The 15867-nt window shown below is 42.3% G+C and overlaps 1 non-coding gene across 1 annotated transcript; it reads left to right on the top strand.

Moving 5' to 3' along the window:
* Window positions 1–13148: 13148 nt before the first annotated feature.
* Window positions 13149–13255, top strand: LOC112401317 (U6 spliceosomal RNA). Its single transcript, XR_003003562.1, has one exon. It is a non-coding gene; the product is annotated as a U6 spliceosomal RNA (small nuclear RNA).
* The last annotated feature ends 2612 nt before the right edge of the window (window positions 13256–15867 follow it).

Below are 15867 nucleotides of genomic sequence, written 5' to 3'. Positions count from 1 at the left end.
TTTGGCTGCGCTGGGTCTTAGCTACGGCACATGGGATCTTTTTTAGTTGCGGCATGCAGACTTCTTAGCTGTGGCATGCATGAGGGATCTACCTGATCAGGAATCAAACCTGGGCCCCCTGCCCTGGGAACGAGGAGCTTTACCCGCTGCACCACCAGGGAAGTCCTTTTTGGCTCCTACTTTTTTTTGTTGTTGTTTTCTTTGCGGTACACGGGCCTCTCACTGTTGTGGCCTCTCCCGCTGCGGAGCACAGGCTCCGGACGCGCAGGCTCAGCGGCCATGGCTCACGGGCCCAGCCGCTCCGCGGCATGTGGGATCCTCCCGGACCGGGGCACAAACCCGCGTCCCCTGCATCGGCAGGCGGACTCTCAACCACTGCGCCACCAGGGAAGCCCCTTGGCTCCTTCTTTGTGAGATGAAGTTAGCCCCCTCACTTTGAATTCCTCTCCCTTCTGCCTTTCAACTTCTACAATTTGAACTTTTACATTGACAAAATTAACAGCATTTATTTTCTTATAGTCAAAGTTATATCTGTATGTTGTCTAACTATAGATTCTAAACATTGAAATTTAATAAACAGGATATATATTTTGACAATATGAAAGTTTGATGCAGAGCCAAGAAATGTTTTATAATAACTTTTTTCCACTATCAGATTTTTGTTTTCCTGGAATATGTAGTTTCACTTTTTCCCCTTGCACTATTTAACTTAGGCCATTTTAAAGGGTTGTTCATATAACCCCATTTCTATCTGGTATAAAAAATGAGCAAGGAAGAGATAAGCACTAAAACTGACCAAATTCCTTGAGAACTGAAAGCTTTCACAATCACCCTCAACTTCCAATTCGATAAAAAAATGAGAAATCTATTTAGTGTGAAATTGGGGATACAGAATTGAATGCTAATATTATAATCCTATGTACCTTACATTTAATAAGTATTTGGTGACTGTTGTTAAATATTTGCTTCTGTCTGGAATAGCGTTACTGGATGCTTCTAATTGAAATAGAAGAAAAATCTCTCAGTGATGCATTTGTCAGGTACAGTAACACATGATTTTTTATATTGTGCGAGGGTGACCTAAGGATATAGCAATGGATTAGCTAGCAAGGTAACAACTGTAAACATTTTTATCTGCGATGGATATTTGTCATTATTGACTGCTGTACAGCTGAAGAACTTTTAAGTGAAATCATGTTCAGATTTCTGTGACCAGGAAGGAAGCTGTTGTGAGCGTCTGCAACAGGAACATGCTGTGACCTCCAGGCTGCTGAACATCTACCCTGATTGCAATTCCACATGGGATTTCCTTCTAGATTTCAGTGGTAATTGAAATAACTTTATGATATGCTTCCAAGAGCCCTACACAGGAGTGTAGATGAATACTTGGATTCTTGGAAGCTGTGTAATTCAACCTACCCTATAGGTAGTACAATATCATATTTCCACAGATTATTTTTGTATGTAGTACAGTTGTATTTTTTGTCACTATTGGTTGGCTAATTTTTATTAAGATAAAATTTACATGCAGTGAAACACACAAATGTTAAGTACCATTCAAGGGGTTTTGACAAATGCATACATCCATGTAATCAACATCTTAATTGGTTAATTTTCCCTTTGGGGAATTTAGGGTAAATATTACTTTGAGATAATGCCCAAAGAGCTCTGAAAAAAGATTTTTTTTTTCCTTTTGCTTTCTAGGAAAGTTTTTTTTAATTGTGGTAAAATATACAGAATATAAATATTAGTGACATTTATTACATTCATAATGTTGTGCAATCATCACCACTATATATTTCTAGATCATTTGCATCACCAAAAAGAAAAACTGATACACGTTAAGCAGTTACTTCTTATTTCCCCCTCCCCCAGGCCCTTGGCAACCACTAATCTACCTTCTGTCTCTATGGATTTCCCTATTCTGTATGTTTCATATAAATGGAATCACACAGTATATAGTCTTTTTTATCTGGCCTTTTTTTAAACAATTAAAGTAAGGGGAATTCTCTGGCAGTCCAGTGGTTAGAACTCCACGTTTTAACTGCCAAGGGCCCGGGGTGCAATCCCTGGTCAAGGAACTAGCCTCCCACAAGCCTCATAGCGTGGGCAAATACTATTACTACTACTAACTACTACTAATAATAATAAAATGAAATTTGCATTTTGGTTTCTAAGGTCATCCATTTTGTAACACGTATCAGCATTTCATTTCTTTTTATGCCCGAATAATATTCCATTGTGTATATATACACCACAATTTGTTTACCCATCCATCTGTTGATGGACATCTGGGCTGTTAACACACTTTGGCTATTATGAGTAGGGCTGCTATGAGCATTTGTGTACAAAGTTTGTTTGAACACTTGCTTTCAAATCTGAAAAAAACATTTTACTTGTCCCCCAAATAGCCCAGATCTGATAAATATGAGTCGCGTTGGGACGATGCTACTTTGTTCTCTCACTGCCTGTTACTTCCACTCAAATGAAAGACAATCAAAGGGCTTCCCTGGTGGCGCAGTGGTTGAGAGTCCGCCTGCCAACACAGGAGACACGGGTTCGAGCCCTGGTCCGGGAAGATCCCACATGCCGCGGAGCAACTAAGCCTGTGCGCCACAACTACTGAGACTGTGCTCTAAAGCCTGCAAGCCACAACTACTAGAGCCCACGAACCTAGAGCCCGTGCTCCGCAACAAGAGAAGCCACCGTGATGACAAGCCTGCACACCACAAAGAAGAGTAGCCCCTGCTCGTTGCAATTAGACAAAGCCCGCGCACAGCAACGAAGCCCCAACGCAGCCAAAAATAAAATTAAATGAATAAATTTTAAAAACACAAATGTTAAAATAAAAAGAAAACAAAAAGAGCAAGTCAGTAGTGAAACCACCAAGGAAGAAAAGTTAAAGAGTGGTCATGCTGTCTGGTGTGATTTTTGACAACACCCTTGGCCAGTGCACAGGAATATGAAAGTGACAGAAATGGAGAACAGAAAGGAGGCGTTGGTGTGTTTTTAGTTATCAAAATCACAAGCTTTTCTAACATTTTGTGTGAAAGGTTTTGATTCCCACGCCTGTGTCCAAAGGGGATTGTTGTTTGAACCACATGACTTCTTAGGAAAAACGGTAAAAGTGATCATTACTCAGCAAGCGGTCCTGAAAGTGGTTAAGCTTGCACTGCAGTGTGCAGACGTTAGGAAAGAGGCGTGGAATGGGAGTGAAAATTTGACCAACCCAGTAATAGTGTTACCCAACGTGTGTGTACCCTGCAAGTTGAGAAGCCCACAAAGTTCCCACTGCCCTCTAGCCTTTCAACCCAAAATGATTCCCCCACCCTTGGCATCCAAGCAATTCTAGAGCTCTGAGATCAGGGAAATCCCGAGCACAGTGCCCCTGTCTGGCCAGTACAAACAGTGGTGGGAGCTGGGCACTAGCTGAAGACCAGCAGCAGATCAGCCCAGCGTGCCCCAGGGTGAAAGGCCCCAGGAACGTGGTGCAGACTCGGCCAGGCGTTTTCTTCCGTTCCTGTACACCCAGCTCACCAGAAACGGTCTGCTTTCACCTGTGACTGCCTCGGGATAAACCAATTCCTCTACAACCTGCTACTGACTGTGATCTTGGTCGAGTTAGTAATACATCTCAGCTTATGTTTCCTCTGTAAAATGGTGTTCACCAAAGGGCCTACCATTTAGGATTCAGAGAATTGAGTTAATCCATATAAAGCACTTAGTAGAGTTTCAGGAAGATCAGCAGTGGAAAAAAAAATAATAGCAAGTATTATTCTGCTGACAGAACGAGGAGAGCACAGCAGCACTACAGATGTGATATACACTGCCCGGGCACCTGAGCCTCCCCTAAGGGCCTGCGCATGGGGACGGGGTGGTGAGAAGGAAAAGTGTATCCAGATCCCCAGATACCATGGGCCAAGGGAAGCCATCTCTGCACCTTGGCTGCTAGCTATACACCCGCACTCTGTCCTGAAAACCACTGTGGTTCAGCCTGGGTAAAGGTGTTCCAGCTGATTAAAGGCCTTGTGATTGTACTAATTCTGCAGGTATGTTTCAATATTTGAAACTTTCTCTTGTACACTCATTCATTCATTCAATAACCATTTACTGATCACCTCCTGTGTGCCAGCAATCGTTCTAGAACCTGGAGATACAGCAACAAATAAGACAGAAAAGGATTTATGCTCTCGTGGAGCTCTTGTTCCGAAGGGCTTTGCCACGTAATGCCTGAGTCCTTAACTTCTTGTCACTGAACTTTTCTATGCTTCGGTTTCCTAATCTATAAAATGGAGATAAGAATTGCTACTTCATAAAGTTGTCATGAGGCTTTTTCTCTTTGGTTTGATTGTTTGTTTGTTTTTTTGAGGTATACTTGACATATAATATTCTGGACACTTAGATGGTTCCCATATCTTGGTTATTGTAAATAATGCTGCAGTGAACACAGGTGTACAGATATGTTTTGAGTTAGTGTTTTGTTTTCTTTGTATAAATACCCAGAACTGGAATTCCTGGATCACATGGTAGTTCTACTTTTGAGTTTTTAAGGACCCTCCATACTGTTGTCCATAGTGGCTGCACCAATTTACAATCTCACCAACAGTGCACAAGCGTTTCCTTTTCTCCACGTCCTCGCCAACACTTGTCATTCCTTGTTTTTTTGATAATAGCCATTCTAACAGGTGGTATCTTATTGTGGGTTTTTTTGTGTGTGTGTGGTACGCGGGCCTCTCACTGTTGCGTGCCCGTTGCGGAGCACAGGCTCCGGGCGCGCAGGCTCAGCAGCCATGGCTCACGGGCCCAGCTGCTCTGCGGCATGTGGGATCTTCCCGGACCGGGACACGAACCAGCGTCCCCTGCATCAGCAGGCGGACTCTCAACCACTGCGCCACCAGGGAAGCCCTCATTGTGGTTTTGATTTGCATTTCCCTGATGATTGGTGATGCTGAACATCTTTTCATGTAGCTGTTGGCCATTTGTATGCCATCTTTAGAAATACGTTTATTTAGATCCGCTGCCCAGTTTTTAATCAGGTCGTTTGTTTTTCTTAATGAGTTAATATCATAAAATACTTAGAACAGTGCAAAGCACAGAGTAAGTACTGGGTAAGTGCTAGCTATTACTATTTGGGGGAAGACTGAATGAAAAGCAGGTTTGGGAGAAGATCAGCAGTTTCTTTGGGGTGCATGTTAACTCTGAGATGTCTGTTAAACATCCAAGGGAAGGTTGTTGATCAGGAACTCAGTTATAATACAAGCCTAGATGTCAAGGACAGGTCTGAGTTAGAGATGTAAATCTGGAGGTAACTGGCATAAGAGTTGATAATTAAAGTCATGAAATTGATTGAGATCACCAAAGGAGTGGAGTTGGAATAGACACATCCTGAGGACAGAGCCCCAGGGCACCCAAAGTTTAGGAGTTGAGGATCTGAGGAGGAATAAACAAAGAGGCCTGAAAAGGGGCAGCCAGAGAGGTAGGAGGAAAATTTGGAGAGTGCAGAGTCCTGGAGGCTAAGTGAAGCGAGCTTTGCCAGGAAAAGGGAAGGTCCACTGTGTATGCTCCTGGTGGGTCAGGTGAGATGAGAACTGAGAGGTAGTCATTGAATGTGGCCACAGGAAGGTCACTGGTAACCTTGCAGCAGTTCTGGAATAGTGGAGGCAGATATCATTTTGGAGTATGTTTCAGAGAGGATGGTAGGACATGAATTGAAGACCATGAATATAGCATCACTTCTGAAGATATTTCTGTAAAAGGGGAACCAAGAAATGAGAGGCAGAAGGGAATATAAAGTCAAGAAACTTCTCTTGTTTGTTTGCCTTTATTTTTGTAATATGGGCTTTGTTTCAGCATATTTGCAGTGATATGCAAATATATTTGAAATATTCCTTTATGATATTTTTTTTGGCTACACCGTGCAGCTTGTGGGATCTTAGTTCCCCAACCAGGAATCAAACCTGGGCACCATAAGTGAAAGCACCAAGTCCTAACCACTGGCCTGCCAGGGAATTCTCTATGAGATTTTAATAAGATAGTTTTATCAATAAAAGGCACAGAACCCTAGGAGAAATTGTCACTGTTCTAGTTATACTGTTCCATGCATTTCTAATACATTGAATAAAGTAGGGAAGTTAACTCAAGGGCTCGATAATATGGGCCTTTTTTGTTTAATAGCTGATGCTACAGAATCATTGGAGAGCCTTGTAACTGATACGTTACCTAAGTGCAGTTCAACATGACATATACCATGGTATCTAAAGAGAAGAAGAAAGCTGGTAACGCAGAAGGAAGAGTTAAAAATTGAAAAGTTCTGGGCTTCCCTGGTGGTGCAGTGGTTGAGAGTCCGCCTGCCGATGCAGGGGACGCGGGTTTGTGCCCCGGTCCGGGAAGATCCGGCATGCCGCGGAGCGGCTGGGCCTGTGAACCATGGCTGTTGGGCCTGCGCGTCCAGAGCCTGTGCTCCACAACGGGAGAGGCCACAGCAGTGAGAGGACCGCGTACCGCAAAAAAAAAAAAAAAATTGAAAAGTTCTTATATAAATGATAGGCTTTAGTGAAGCCCATCATTTATATAAGGGCTTTAGTGAAGCTCCTGTACCGTCGATGAAATAAAACTGTGTGGTGTCTATGGAGTCACCCAGTGAGAGCAGTAACATGGTGTGCACCCCCAGGACCCAGAAATCTAGGCCTCTGGACAAAAAAATGTTGTGGTCATCAAGCCGTCAGCCACTGCAGCTGTCTCCCACAGTGTGCCCTGAGGGGATTCAGGATGGAGAAAAACAGGATGCTGGCCCAAAATAGTGCCATGCATATCAAAGGAATAATGAGCCTGGACCCTTGCATCTTCATATATAGAAAAGCACTAAAATCATTAACTTGAGATGTCTATTTTTTGTGATTAACAGTAATCTTTTGATGTTCAGCTACATGGTTTTTCGTTTGTTTGTTTTTGTTGTTGTTTTGTTTTTTCAGAAAAACTATGTATCCTAGCTCCTCCCTTATCTGGTTAGAACAGTTTCTCAGGGCTCTCTGAGAGGCTGATTCCCAGACTATAGTCCTCAGTAAGGTCCCGAATAAAACATAACTCTCAAATTTTAGGTTGTCCATCTTTTTTAAAGTCCACAGGTTTCTGCTGCCATCTTTTACCAAAAGGAACCAGAGCCCTCCTGATGGGGTGGGGGTGGGGAGTGGAGGGGACTTGGGGTAAGACAGTAGCAAGGCTTGTGACATCTTGTGGTAAGGAAGCAAGGATGCTTTCAAAGACTTGAGGGTTCTGTGGAGCTAGGAAAGAAGGCCAGCCTGTGGGAAGGACCCCCACTTGGAAGCATAACCATGGAATGAGGAGTTCAGAAGGAAAATTCATAATCTCAGCCTTTTTGAAGAGGCTTGAGTCTGTAAAAACTCTCAAGTCCTGAAAAGGAAATGTTAACATGGTATGTTTTATAAGGTAGTTATAATGCCCATGTGAATTGTCAGCATTGTTTATTAGAGAAAATATTATATATTGATTGAACCAAAGTATGACCAAAAGAAAAATGGTCTATTGAGATTTTGTTCAACAAGGAAAGTGCCGGAGTAACTTATTTCCCCCTGTATCTTAATCAGTTTGGACTGCTATAATGAAAACACCATAGACCGGGTGACTTCTAAACAGTAGAATTTATTTCTCATAGTTCTGGAGGCTGGGAAGTCTGAGATCCAGGTGCCATAAGATTCAATGTGTGGTGAGGCCCGCTTCCTAGTTCATAAATGGCTGTTTTCTCTCTGTGTCCTCACATGGTGGAAGGGGCAAGAGAGCTCTCTGAGGTCCCCATTTTAAGGACACTGCTGACGGAAAAAAAATGCACAACCTAAAAGCTAAGAGTTATGTTTTATTCTGAGGACTTTCTGAGGACTTCAAGCCCTACTCACAGCATCTCAGATAACTCTGAGCGACTGTTCCAAACAGGCGACAGGGAGTAGCCAAGATATATAGGAGTTTTGCAGCAAAGACTAGGTAGTAGAAACATCAAAAGATTGCTGTCAAAAAAAATAAAAGCAGATATCTCAAGTTAAGGAACTTAGTGCTTTTCTATGTATGGGAAGATGCAAGAATCTGGGCTCATTGAAATCATTCCTTTGATATGCACATCAGCTATCTGGGGCCAGTATCTTGTATTTTCTCATCCTCAGTTTCCTCAGGGCGCACAGTTGGGGGTGGCTGTAATGGGGGCATTCCGTTTCTTTCCTGAGCTCACCGTTGGCAAGGCTCTAATGTGATGGCTTGATGGCTGCAAAGTCCTTTGTTTACTGATATGGCAGGCAATATTTTTCATTCACAGCACTAATCCTATTCATGAGGGCTCTGCCGTGATGAGCTAATCACCACCCAAAGGCCTCCCTTCCACAACCATCACAGTGGGGTTAGGTTTCAACATATTACTTTGGAGGAGACACACACATTCAGTTCATAGTGCCCTGCAAGACTTTTGATCTGTTCAAGTTTGGTTAGGCAGATACTCATAATTTCTGAAGCTTGTCTGCTCCAAGTGGTTTTTGACTGGGAGGTAGTGTTGATCAACCTGTTAAACAGAAGGTGTGTTTGATAGTCTGCAAGAACTGTTTTAAACTCAACGTACACACAAGCTTGCCACCTGCCAGTATAGAAACTCAGGGTAACATATCCACCTGCCTTTGTCATGAAGAAAGTAGGTCTTGTTCTTAGTCTAAAGAAATATTTCAGCTAGAGACCAAGGACAGAGATGCCTTGTTCCCCCGGTCCACTTGTGTCTTTTATCTGAAACTTTCATTTTAATCACCTACTCCCTGCGCCTGCTTCTGGTCTCAACCTACATTGCAGAAGCCAAGCTCTACTTGTACATCCTTCCTGCTGTCTGATTCCCACAAAAATTGACTTTGCCACCCACTTCATACTTGCTGCAATTAGAGAGAAATTACTCTCACACTTGGACTGACCAATAAGCCACAGGAGGCATTTCTGGAGAATCTAGGAGACTGACACAGATAGAGAAGGGGATCAAGGACCGAAGCTGCCCAAAGCATCTCTCACTCTCAGAACCCCAGCTTCTGCTGCTCTTTTTGACTGGCTGGGGGAATCTAGCTGTGATGTCATAAAAAATAAGTATTGGCCTTTGTCCCTGGTTCCTGCCAACAGTCCTAACACCCATGGAATGTCCAGAGTGATCAATGTCTTTTGTATGCTAATGATATGACTAGTGGCTGGGGGGATGGGGGCTCGTCACCAGAAAGACCAGGCATGATTAGAGCCTTGGAACTTTCAGCCCCACCTCCAGGCCTCCTGGAAGGGGAGAGAGGCTGGAGATTGAGTTAATCACCAATGGTCAATGATTTAATCAATCATGCCTACGTGATGGAACCTCCATACAAACCCTAAATAGCAGGGTTTGGAGAGCTTCCACGTTGATGAACATGTCGGGGTGCTAGGAGGGCGGTGCACACCCCCATACCTTGCCCTATGCATCTCTTCCAACTGGCTGTTTCTGAGTTGAATCCTTTCTGATAAACTTCTAATCATAAGTGTTTTCCTGAGTTCTGTGAGTTGGACTAGCGAATTACCAAACTTGAAGAGGGGGTTGTGGGAACCCTCTAAATTTATAACCAGTTGGTCAAAAGTACCAGTGACAACCTGGGACTTGTAACTGGCATCTGAAGTGGGAGCAGTCTTGTGGACTGAGCCCTTCACTTGAGGGATCTGATGCTGGTTCCAGGTAGATGGTGTCAGAATTGAACTGAATTGTAGGACCCACAGCTGGAAGAATGGTGTGGACAAGACACCACACATTTGGTGTCAGAAGTGTGGTAAGTAAAAATAGCTTAGAGGCCTGAAGCAAGAAGAGGAAAGGGAGGAGGAGCAAGGGGAGACCTGGGCAGGACACACGGCGTGGACTGGCGTAGTGTTCAACAGGCAATCTTTCTGTTTAAAAATCCCATACTTAAGAGACAAAGATTGACAATTACTATTTTTACTTTCTGTAAACTCAGAGAGGGAAAGCCAAGCCATGCCTTCAGGAGGGGATAGCAATTAAGCAAACATGAAGGCTGGATCCGATCATAGAGCAACCAGGCCCAGGACTGGCCCAGGAGTACAAAATAATGGTGACCTTGCCGAATTGGGGAGAGGAGGAAATGAGGTCACGTGTACAAAACTCCTAGCACAATTCCTGGAACACACAGATTTGTCTATAGTCATCACAGGCACAGGGAAGAAACCTAGTTTCATTTTTCCTTTCTGTTGGAAATGAATGAAACTATTCAATTTTCCTTTCATTTTGCTGTCTGAAAACTGGTTCATTTGAATGAAACCCTGGGCCTAGAATTCAGCAAACAGGGAAGGAGTTGCTTCAGGATAATGAGACACAGATGGAGAAATAGAAAATGATAAAATTTCAACCCACTACTTGGAAATGCAAACACATTTCATGTATTCATGGTCACTGATGTCTTTTTTGGAGCTGGAATGTCTAACACATCCAAACAACACATGATTAGTCTCCATAATAGGAACGAAACAAGCTCCCATTGAAGTAATCAGCTGATCACATTGCAGAGGGTGTTCAGTGCTTTTCAACACACGTGGCACTGGGTTGGTCCCCTGGTGCCTCGCGCTAATGCGCACATGGGGCGTCATCCGTCCCGGCACCTGCTGAGTTCAGATGCTTCAGCAACCTCAGTCATCATAGCCTGACACCTCCAGCTACTGGGCTCAACTCCAGGCCCTTGGGGGATCAGACCTAATTCCCGACTAGGAGGGATCATGGTGAGACTGAAGTGCGTTGGCTGCTTGTTTATTTGATTAAAAAGAAGAAAAAACTCCACTGTTACAGAACAAAGAGTGCAAAGCAAGCCCCTAGACCTGGACCTGTTCCTGGCTCCGTTATTTCACTTACATATTTATAAAGCTTGGCCAATGTGGAAAATCGCACTATTGCTTAGCAACCCAAATTATAGAGAAAATTAGATCTGAAAGAACCATGACAATAAGCAGGATTCTAAAGGGAGATACAGCAAAGAGAAGGATCCAGAATGACTAAGCTCAAGACTGACTCCCCTCTGAGCCTACACTTGGCCCCTAATAATAATCATAGTTAACATGAATTAAGCATTCTGTGGGTGAGGCACTATACAAAGTATTACACATTCATTATCTCATTTATTCCTCACAACAACCCCTGGGGTGGGTATAATGATTACTTCCATTTTCTCACAAGAAAACAGAGGCATAGAGAAATAGGTATTGGTCAAGATCACTCAGCCAGAAAGAGTGGGTCCAGAATTGGAACAACAGACCCCCAGTGTTTTGGCATCATGCATACTAACCCAAGAGTGCAGCTCCCTGTGCCTCAAACATCCAAAAATGCAATTTATAGGAAAAGATGTAATTCGGAGGGCTAAATGATCCAGACGGTAAGCTCGATTTTTCCCTTCACTGAGACATAGTCATAGATCATTGGAACAAAAATGTTTTTTTCTGCCATTTTTACAAAATGGAGAAAGTATCATTGGTTCTTTTTACTGATTATAAAATAAAATACATGCTTATTATAAAATATGCAAATGGTACAGGACTGTAGAAAATGGAACCCTCCCAAATACATGTATATATATAATCCCATTTGTCACAGATGTCAGAGATAATCACTGTTAATCATTTTCTCTCTCTCTCTCTCTCTCTCTCCCCCCCATATATGTATATATATATATTTTTTTTTTTTTTTAAAGAAATGCAGCAGATTTAAGAAGCAGCCACAACAAATTAGCTTTCACTGAGAAGAAATAGAAACACTGGTTTAATCAAAACAAAAGTAAAAATCTGTTTGAGGGACAAATCTTCCATACAGAAGAATTTCAAATTAGGCAAGTAAACACTTTTCCCTAATTCTCCATGAATGTGGACCTTAATGCTCCATGAGCATGGCTGTTCTTAGAGACCCACTTCCAACGAATATAGTACAGAAAGGGGAAAACACTAACCTTACAGTGGAGAAATCAGACACTACTTTAACTAAATGATCACAGTTAACATCACCAATAATAATCACATTGACATCATGTACTGTCTTAATTCAGGCTGTTGTACAAAAACAAAAACAAAAACACAGACTGTGTGGCTTAAACGGACATTTATTTCTCACATTTCTGGAGGCTGGAAGTCCAAGATCAAGGTGATGGCAGATGCGGCTCCTGGTGAGAGCTCTCTTCCTAGCTTGCAGACGACCACCTTCTCACTTTGTTCTCACATGGTAAAGAGAGGGTGAGAAAACAAGCTCTCTGGTGTGTAGTCTTACACAGACACTAATCTCATCATAAGGGCACCTCCCTCATCTAAACCTAATTCGCTCCCAAAGGCCTCACCTCCAAATACCATCACATTGGGGGTTAGGGCTTCAACATATGAATTTGGTGGACGGGGGGTGGGGGGGTGATACAAGCATTTAATTCATAACACGTACCCCCTGATATGATGTGATGAGAATTGTACTTTGTGGTCTATTCATGAGAAAACACCAGACAAACCCAAATTGAGAGATCCTTTACAAAATGCCTGACTAGTACTCTTCAAAACTATCAAGGTAGGGCTTCCCTGGTGGCGCAGTGGTTGAGAGTCCGCCTGCCGATGCAGGGGACGCGGGCTCGTGCCCCGGTCCGGGAAGATCCCACATGCCGCGGAGCGGCTGGGCCCGTGAGAGGCCCGCGTGCCGCAAAAAACAAACAAACAAACAAACAAACAAAAAAAACAAAAAACAAAACAAAACTATCAAGGTTGTGAAAAACAAATAATAAAGACTGAAAAAATGGTTACAGACGGTGTTACAGACATGACAACTAAACACAATGCAATACCCTGGATTGGGTATTAGAGCAGAGAAAGGACATCCTGAAAAACCTGAAGAAATCTGAATAAAGTCTGTAGATCACTTAATAACATTATTTCAATGTTAACTTATTGGTTTTGACAAATGTAAAAAGGTTAGGCAAGATGTAATCAACAGGGGAAACTGGATGAAGGATACATGGGGACTCTATACTATTTTGCAAACTTCTGTAATTAAAAAATTATTTCAAAATAAAAAGTTTACTTAAACATTTTTGTTGTTGCTTGAAGATAGTTAGGACTTAAAGAGCCTGAAAGTGCTTGCTTTGACAGCACATATACTAAAATTGAAATGATACAGAAAAGATTAGCATGGCCCCTGTGCAAGGATGGCACACAAATTTGTGAAGCATTCCATACTTTTGTACATATATACAATGTAATATTACTCAGCCATAAAAAGATATGAAATTGAGTTATTTGTAGTGAGGTGGCTGGACCCTAGAATCTGTCATACAGACTGAAGTAAGTCAGAAAGAGAAAAACAAATACCGTATGCTAACACATATATATGGAATCTAAAAAAAAAACAAAAAAGGTTATGAAGAACCTAGAGGCAGAACAGGAATAAAGACGCAGATGTAGAGAATGGACCTGAGGACACGGGGAGGGGGAAGCGTAAACTGGGATGAAGTGAGCGAGTGGCATGGACATATATACACTACCAAATGTAAAATAGATAGCTAGTGGGAAGCAGCCGCATAGCACAGGGAGATCAGCTCTGTGCTTTGTGACCACCTAGAGGGGTGGGATAGGGAGGGAGACATAAGAGGGAGGAGATATGAGGATAGATGTATAGGTATAGCTGATTCACTTTGTTATAAAGCAGAAACTAGCACAGCATTGTAAAGCAATTATACTCCAATAAAGATTTAAAAAAAAAAAAAAGAGCCTGAGAAAAGAGGGTGCATTGAAGTGAGCCTGGCATTATGCCCAGCTCCACTTTGAGGCATTAACCATAGGGCTAACTAGTGCCATAGGGCTAAGAGGCTCAGGAGCTTCCCCTTGGCTCTTTACTGATTCATAAGCAGTATTGGGCTCCAATTAGCATCCCAGAAGAGCCACACCCTAGGAATAAAGGTGAAATGGAAATAGCCTGATTCTTCAAAAGACTAAAACTCACTTTCGAACCAACTCAGACTCAGACTGGATTAAGGTAATCTGCATTTATTCAAACTAACTGCTAGAGGCAAAAGTAAATCCTCTCTGAAGGAAGCTAACACCATGAAAGCCTCAAATTATCTATACAATATTTTTATACACAATGCCTAGCATTCAGTAAAAAATTTAAGTGATATGGGGTCTTCCCTGGTGGCGCAGTGGTTGAGAGTCTGCCTGCCGATGCAGGGGACACAGGTTCGTGCCCCAGTCCGGGAAGATCCCACATGCTGTGGAGCGGCTGGGCCCTTGAGCCATGGCTGCTGAGCCTGCATGTCCAGAGCCTGTGCTCCGCAATGGGAGAGGCCACAACAGTGAGAGGCCCGCATACGCAAAAAAAAAAAAAAAATTTAAGTGATATGGTAAAAAGGCCAAACGTATATAAAATTGGAATTTCAGAATGAGACAAAAAGATAGAGAGGGAAAGCAGCAGTATTTGAAGAGAAAATGGCTGAGTGATAAAAGATACCATGTCATAGATCCAAGAAGCTCTGTGAATGCCATGAAGAATAAACATAAAGAAAAACACATTTAATTACACCATATTAAAACTGCTGAAAATCAAAGACAAAGGAAACTCTTAAAAGCAGCCAGAGGATAAAAGACACATTACTTTCAAAAGAACAACAAGACTGGCAATTTTTCAGCAGAAATTATGGTAGCCTAGAGGACAATCCAATTGAACCTTTATGGAGCACAAACGAAATCACTGCCACCCTAGAATTCTATTCTCAATGAAAATATCTTTCCAAAATGAAGGTAAAATGAAAATATTTTCAGTCGAACAAAAACTTAGAGCATGCATTTCTAGCATATGGGAATAAAAGAAACACTAAAGGAGTTTTTTTAAACAGAAGGAAAATTATTAAAGATGGAGGTGCAGTAATGCAAGAAGGAATGATGAACAGTAGATGAAGAGTAGATGAATGATGAACAGTAGAAGGGTAAGTGTAGCATTAACTCTAAACGAAAACAGATCAAATAAGATAATAATTATGTCTCTTGGTGTTTAAAGTATACGTGGAAGTAAAATATAAGATAGAAAGAAGCCCTTTCAAAACAGTGGAGTGAGGATCTCCAAAAAAATCCACTCCTCCAAAACAACAATAAAGACACTGAGGAAAAATGTAAAAAAACCCACTTTTTCAGAACTTAAGAAACCACCAGCTTTCAGCAATAAAGGAGTTTTTATATAAGGAAAAAGTTTGAATATTAGAAAGAGGAATGAATTGTGTAGCATTTTAACTTGTCCTATTCTCATACTGTCTCCCCAGCTCCACGATTTGTTTGGAAACCAGAAGACTCACAGCCATGATAGCTGTTAAAACCAGTAGCCTAGTAACCACTGGAGAGGTTAGAACAGGTCTGAAGCTCCCAAAAAAGCCCACCCGAGATTTGTAACTCTTTGACTTGATAGTTTTCTGGAAAAGCCCCACTGTAAAGCTTGTCTTATTTGACCTGACTCAGATCACTCAGTAAGAAAAACCCTATCCTCAGGGCCTTTGTCAAAAGCAATCAACAGCAACTGTTTAACCTCATAGCTTCCTGAGGAGGAAATACCAGAGAGGGCAAACAAAAAGCTTGTCCAAAAATGTAAAAGGAAAATCTGGAGAATGAGATGTCCATCAGGGGCTTTGAAAAACTCCAGCATATTTCTGTGGATCTAGAAGGCCGTGTGCACGTGCAGGGCTAAGAAGATTAGGGCCTGAGAAGATACTAATCTCTCACCTTGGGCTGATCTTGAGGCTTTGGCTGAGTGTTGAAGGTGTGCCCCAACACAAACACACAGAGCCACTTTGCAAAGAAAGGGAGATTTGG

The sequence above is a fragment of the Neophocaena asiaeorientalis genome, unplaced genomic scaffold (assembly GCF_003031525.2).
Source record: "Neophocaena asiaeorientalis asiaeorientalis breed wild unplaced genomic scaffold, Neophocaena_asiaeorientalis_V1.1 scaffold438, whole genome shotgun sequence".
NCBI lineage: Eukaryota > Metazoa > Chordata > Mammalia > Artiodactyla > Phocoenidae > Neophocaena > Neophocaena asiaeorientalis.
Note: the sequence above shows the minus strand (reverse complement) of the source record. Positions and strands in the feature narration are given on the sequence as shown.